We start from the raw sequence: 7274 nt of genomic DNA, 5'->3' as shown, positions 1-7274 counted from the left end.
CTTTTCGTATTTTATATCCAGACATGTCTGATATATATGATCCAGTGTTGATCAGTGATGATATTTTGACACATTTGTCAACTGATGATTTGTCTCGCACATATATTAACCCGATTCATGTGACGTCGTTACTTATTCGAATTATATATCTAGTTCGAATATATTGTCTTGCATAGAAAATGATGAATGTGTATACCTCGCTCGGAGTGACATTTCAAAATTATAATCTAATAAGATCGTAATGCAGACTAATTTGGTTTCAATTTCAATGCGGATCTCAGTACTTTGCATATTCATTTTAGAACAAATCATATTTCAACATAGGATTCAAGCAATAAATGGTTTTGCTAATTGCGTTGCAGATCATTGCTGCTGAAGTCCAAAGCTGCTCAAACTCGAACTCGGCCGAGAATTACGATTGTTACATATGCATCAATCATTGGCCAGTTTTATAGACTGGTTGTAACTTTAACCCAGGGGTTAACTCAATTCAAAATGAATTGAGTTGGCCCCTGGGTTAAAGATAATACAAGTCAATAAAACTGGGCCCTGGGTAACATCGGGCCAGGTATCACGCGTGAAGAATGGTGCACCAACAAGGAACACTATTTTAACGAGCGTGGGGAGGATTGTATGCCGACAATGCCAGAGAACCAACGAAGAAATGAAAATGAAAAATAGAAGTTCGTTTTATTTATTTCTTGAATCGGCGAATATCAGAACTCGGATAAATTCAATTCAACTGTCAAAATGAAACCGTTAAATTGCCGTACCTGAGAGTAAGGAAAAGATTCAAAAACTCCAACAATAAGTCGGTGACCGATAGATTTTTTCACAACTACAAAATGCCAATATAATATGAATATTAAAATACTGTGTAAAGTAAACATACAATGATTATCATTATTTTCTGAGATTAATGTATATCCTGCAATGTATTTTACGGAAGCCCCTAGGTGACATACGAGAAAGTTTTTTCACAATTTCGACTTATTAAGTCGAATTTCGACATAATAAGTCGAATTTCGACTTAATAAGTCAAATTTCGACACAATAAGTCGAATTTCGTGTTAATTAAGTTGAAATTTGACATAATAAGTCGAATTTCGTGTTAATTAAGTCGAATTTCGAGTTAATTAAGTCGAATTTCGAGTTTCATTTTCATGTCGAATTTCGACTTAATTAACACGAAATTCGACTTATTATGTCGAAATTCGACTTATTAAGTCGAATTTCGACTTAACAAGTCGAATTTCGACTTAATAAGTCGAAATTCGACATGAAAATAAAACTCGAAATTCAACTTAATTAACTCGAAATTCGACTTATTAAGTCGAAATTCGACTTATTATGTCGAAATTCGACTTAATAAGTCGAAATTATGAAAAAAATTATCTCATATGTCACCTAGGGGCTTCCGTAGTATTTGGTCTCTGCTAGCCTAAAAACAATTGTGTACTACAAACCTCTATCGTGCTTTTTGGTCGACACAATACGGTAGCCTAGGTGACATACGAGATATTTTTCACAATTTCGGCTTATTATCTCGAAATTCGACATAATAAGTCGAAATTCGAGTTAATTTTGTCGAAATTCGACTTATTTTTATGTCGAATTTCGAGATAGAAAGTCTACATGAAAATAACAAAATTCGTCACAATTAAGTCGAAATTCGACATAAAAAGAAAACTCGAAATTCGACATAATAAGTCGAATATCGAATTCGACATAGTAAGTCGAAATCGTGAAAAAATTATCTTGTATGTCACCTAGAGGCTTCCGTAACACAGACAGACTTGAAAAGCGGAAATAGAATCATAACTGATCTTTTAATGGAAAAATATCGACTTTTTATTTCGAGGAGCGAAAGGACATTCGACACATCACCGCATTCGTCTGATGATGGCCAAGGCCACAAATGTATAGGAATCTACTTGGACGTGAATGAAGTGGAGGAAGATACCGACAAAAAGATCGCGCTAAAGAATTGACTCTTCAAACTTTAATGATTCTCTAGGAATGGCGAATACCTGAGGGTGATATCACTATCTGTGAAGATATTCTTACAAAAACACAAATTCTAGATATCTCAAACAAGGCATTTCCGTAAACTTAACGAGTAATTCAAGTTGTAAACAAGTTGGACGTTTCATACCACCATAGGCTGGCGAATTATGACAATAAATTTGTATGACACGTGGCATGCAGTTCGCATGTGTCGCAGATGTCATAAGAAGAATAAAATTCACGAAAAAAAATCGTTTACTCCCGATAAAAAATCTTATAGGTTATTGTATGTCGACGTGTATATTCGGGTGAAGTTCGGCAGACGCCAATTTTCGGATTGCTTCCCGATTCCACGACATGCAACGCCTTTGTATTGTTTGCGTGAGATCGTCCGCTTCCAGAAGTTTATACATTTCATACGCTCTTTTATTCCACTCCAGTACGGTGCATCTTATAACCGCGCACCCATTTTCCAGCTCCATCTACAAGTAATACAATAATGGTCTTGGTCATCCGTAGTTAGTTACCTAATCGTAGGTGGTAAGCTTTTTATAATCGGATGGGCTTATACCAATGATTGCATACAAAAATGACCTTCCCATTCCTGACTGTGGTTTGGGAAAATATCCGATCCGGAAACTAAACCACAGTCAGGTTACTGACTAGGTCATCCGGTTATATATTAAAGGGTAACTGACACTTTTTTTTTTATTTCAAAATATGATGTATTCTATTGATCTATACACTCATCTTCAACCGTTCTGTTCCAAAATGTTTAGTTAACGCGCAATTTGTGATTTTGTAACAAGATTTTTGACCTCATTTCGTTGTTTACATCGCTTACTGTTCAGCGTCGGCTAAATCAGCAGGTGCGCGCTGCAACGTCATTACAGGCAGAGCTGAGAAATAGCGTCTATAGAAATGTGTTGAATTTTGAGGAAACTGCGTGTATTTTCTGTTATATCTCAATGCCAGATTGTTTTACAGCTTTGAAACTGGCCAGGGAGTTAAAAGGATCTATTGTCTATTGCATAAACCTATTTCAAAGAATCAATGAGTAATTTGAATAGGCTAAATCGATCAAATTGAAGATGCAGATTTCAATCCGCTGCTATGAAGCTATTTTAAAGTACACTATGCTAAGCTCTCAGCACTGTTACTGCTGCTCCATAGTTCACCTATAGTTCAGCACCACAAGCATACTACAATGTCTTATGTAATCACAGATTTCGATCTCGCTAAAGAATAAATAGATTCATATTCGTTTACTATTTTTCAAAGTCATTTAAGACTAAGTAGGCCTAGTTTTAAAACTAACACTTCAAAACTCTACAAAAACTTTCATAAATTTCTACAGCTTTACAACAAATATTCAAAGGAATAATGTTTTTCGATTAAAGTTTCACGCTGCAGAAGAGTTTTGATAGATTACATCACAAATCTTTCACAAATGTTATTTCTAAGTTTTAAAATAGGATGGATGAGGAAATATTCTTATTTTGTGACCAAAGCCGCTACCAATACGAGGTATATTTCAAGAAAAGAATTGAAATTATTCTTGCAGCTAATTCTGTCTAAGTTTCATCATCAGTTCATTAGTCAAAATATTCTTAGATCTAACCATGATCTTACTTACTATCACTAAATGATATTACAAAACGATGATTTAAACATCCGTGTTCCCTGCTGTCTACTAGAAAATGCCATGGATTGCTATTCAAATCCTATTTTTGCGCTTAGTTGGAACGGATATGGTCCATTCAACAGTTAAGTATAATCATTAATATGTAGACTTTCAAAATCAAGAGGCATTTTGTCTCAATTCGAATGCCAAATAGGTATAAAATTAAGTTGAATTGCTCTTGTAGCTTATTTCCTATTCATTTCTATAGACATCATTTCCGAGCCGTTACTTTAGTGACGTAGTTCTATTAATAGACACAGTACCACGCGTTCAGCAGAAGCAATGTATACACTGAACAGGTGCGCGAACATCAAAATCATCAATTCTGACTAGATTGAAAAGATTTGTCCAATTATGAAATCACCTAGCCTTATTGTATACTATAATATATCGTTTAGTGTAAAAAGTAGAAAATCTTTTAAAAAGTGTCAGTTACCCTTTAATAGATCTTGCGAACAGAGCGTCATATGACCATTTACAACGCTTACCTTACTCAACTGACGGATCAGACTAGAAGCTAAGTGAAATCCCCTATGCACTGGCGTTACGTATATATCTTCTAGGTAAACCGACCGTCCCGCAAATGACGAATACACGGGATAATAAAAACAGTAAGCCACTACTTTATTGCCTGCAATGTATGACGATACGGTTATCAAAGAATAAGTATGCATGAACTATATGTCTTATTTTAGTGTACAGTTCATACGGGCATTGGTAAAGCGGTTTATCGCCGAATCCATCTCGCTCTAAATCTGAAATGTGCTCGCAGTGATTACGGCTAAACCTGCTAAGCGCCACGCGGGTTCGATGTTTCTTTTTCCCAATTGTTTTTCCCAAGAGAGATTCGTCCAAGAAACTCTGTCGCCACCAGGGTTTGAACCCATAAACCCTGGATTGACCATACCAAGTGCGCCACTCCGCCACTCCATGGTTTCAAAATATTGGCGAACAAAACAAAAACTATGACCATAGGACAAAATTGAGAAGGGAATGTGCTTTCTAATGAAAAACGAGTAGAAAAGACTATGAAAACGAATAGGAGGCTTCGAGATTAAGCGATAACTAATGAGAGAAGAAATAGTTACAGCGGAACCGTTACAACGAACTTCACGGAACCAGGAAATCTGTACGTTATAACCGATAGTTCGTTATATCCAGTATGAAAATACATAATTGTTATATACATGTATCCGATGAATCGTTGTATCCGAGTTCTTTTTACCGAGGTTCCACTATAGCGGGCGATAACCACCAAAATATAGCATTAATTTGAAAGATAACAAAAAGATGATGAAAAGATAGTGAAAAGATGATGAAAAGATAGTAGAATGATGATAAAAGATAGTGAAATAATGAAAAGATAGTAAAATGATGATAAAAAGACTAAAGATACACGGTGATGAAAAGATGAAACGATGGAAAGGTGAAACAATGCGGCACTACATGTGAACTTTGATGAGTTATACAAGTCACTGTAGGTGATTAATAACTGATTGTATTTCAAGCGTTACGACATGAATTTTAATGACGCTGGTTTATAGTTTGCCGTGTAAAAAAGTTATATAGCATCCCGAGTATGAAATGATGAACTTTAATAGCCCTAGGATTTACTTGTATGCGCTAGGTTCGAATCCCGAATATGTAATAGAAAAATACATTCATTTATTTTAATATACCGATATATATCTTAGATTTTCAGCTTACAGCAAGATCATTTGAACACTTGTTATGGCTAAAAATACAAATGATCCTCTTAAGTGACCAAACAAACTGCCACTTCGCGTTGCAAAAGTTCACGCAGGTTCATTTCACCGTACTGACATGACCCAGTTTAGAAAAAAATACATACGTAGTGACGCATGCGCACGATAACAATTTCTGAACTTCCAACACTTACTAATGCGCATGCGTTATAAACAGAGACTTGGGAAACTTAACGAATTATCAAAAATCATCAACTCTCATTTCCTTCCCCTTTGTTTCTTCATTTCCCTTTCGTTTGTTCCCTGGGTGCTTGCGACAGCGGCCTAAAGGCTTTGCTTGGCCCACACTGAAAGCTACTGTTCTCTCTCTCTCTCTCTTTATAATTGAGCTTTGTTTAAAACAATTTTAAATTTTATTGGGTGTCACTAAACCTAAGACCCCCTAAACCTAAGACCTAAGACCTAAGACCCGTTAGGTCTTATGATTAGGGGGTCTTAGGTTTAGTGACACCTATATATGATATACTAAACCTAAGACCCATAAACCTAAGACCCCCAAATATCTCGTCTCTGATAAATGAACCAAATTTAAATAGGCCATCGATGGATCATTTTAACTAATATCTATATATTAGAACCATTTTGAATAGTCTTACGTACACAAATAATGATTTAGAGTCGGGTCTTAGGTTTATGGGTCTTAGGTTTAGTGACACCTATATATAATATACTAAACCTAAGACCCCCAAATATCTCGTCTTCGAACTATCTGAGCTGCTACTTCATGCCGTATCGCAAAGAGGTTATGTTTGGCCACCGTTTATCTATTTTTTGTTTAAGACCCCCTAAACATAAGACCTAACGGGTCTTAGGTCTTAGGTTTAGGGGGTCTTAGGTTTAGTGACACCCAAATTTTATTGTTTGTTTTCTCTCAACCTGTGTACATAGCCTGTCATGCTTTCTGTGAAATAAATTTGAACTTCAACTTGAACGGCTGTGTCTCTAACACCACATTAAATTACTATAGCTGGTACATAATAACCTTTTTAATTATCATCTTCCAACGTCTTTCCATCGTTTCGCTTGTTCATCGTTTCACCTTACTATCGTTTTACCTTTTCATTGTTTCACCTTTCCATCGTTTCATCTTTTCATCATCATTTCACTATCTTTTTATCATCATTTCACTATCTTTTTATCATCATTTCACTATCTTTTCATCATCTTTTCACCATCTTTCGAAGTAATGCTATATTTTGGTGGTTATCGCCCAACAGAGTTACCGCTGATATGGGAGCTGGAGACAACAATGTATTTTATTTTGCGTTGGAATTACAGTGCAACCTCGTTATAACGAATTCGGATACAACGATTCATCCGGATATAACAAATATAGATTATGATTTTCATTCCAAGTAAGAAAATTTAATCATTTTCATACTGGATGAAACGAAATATTGGTTACAACGAACATATTTTTTGGTCCCGTGAAGTTCGTTGTAACGAGGTTCCACCGTAATTGTAAGGAAGTTGTAGATGGTAAATCATATCTCAAACAAGACGTTTTTTTAAAACAAGTCAAAAATTTGACACCCCCATAGGCTGGCAGCGAATTGTGAGACACGCGTGCATCCGTAAGCGTCATTTAAAAGGTACTTATAGGTATATAAGATGTCATAATGAAATATATTATTATCATTATAAGTTTAATATATCAAAAAACAAATTTTTCTATGATACAACACAATTACGTAATACTGTATGGCGGATACATGAAGATAATTCAAGTATATAAATGCATTGAATACATGATGTGCATCTATGTGGTCACACAGCACATAATTAGATTACCCCTTCATTAGTTGGAGATGTATATC

This window comes from Tubulanus polymorphus, chromosome 5 (assembly GCF_964204645.1).
Source record: "Tubulanus polymorphus chromosome 5, tnTubPoly1.2, whole genome shotgun sequence".
NCBI lineage: Eukaryota > Metazoa > Nemertea > Palaeonemertea > Tubulaniformes > Tubulanidae > Tubulanus > Tubulanus polymorphus.
This window is presented reverse-complemented; position numbering follows the sequence as displayed.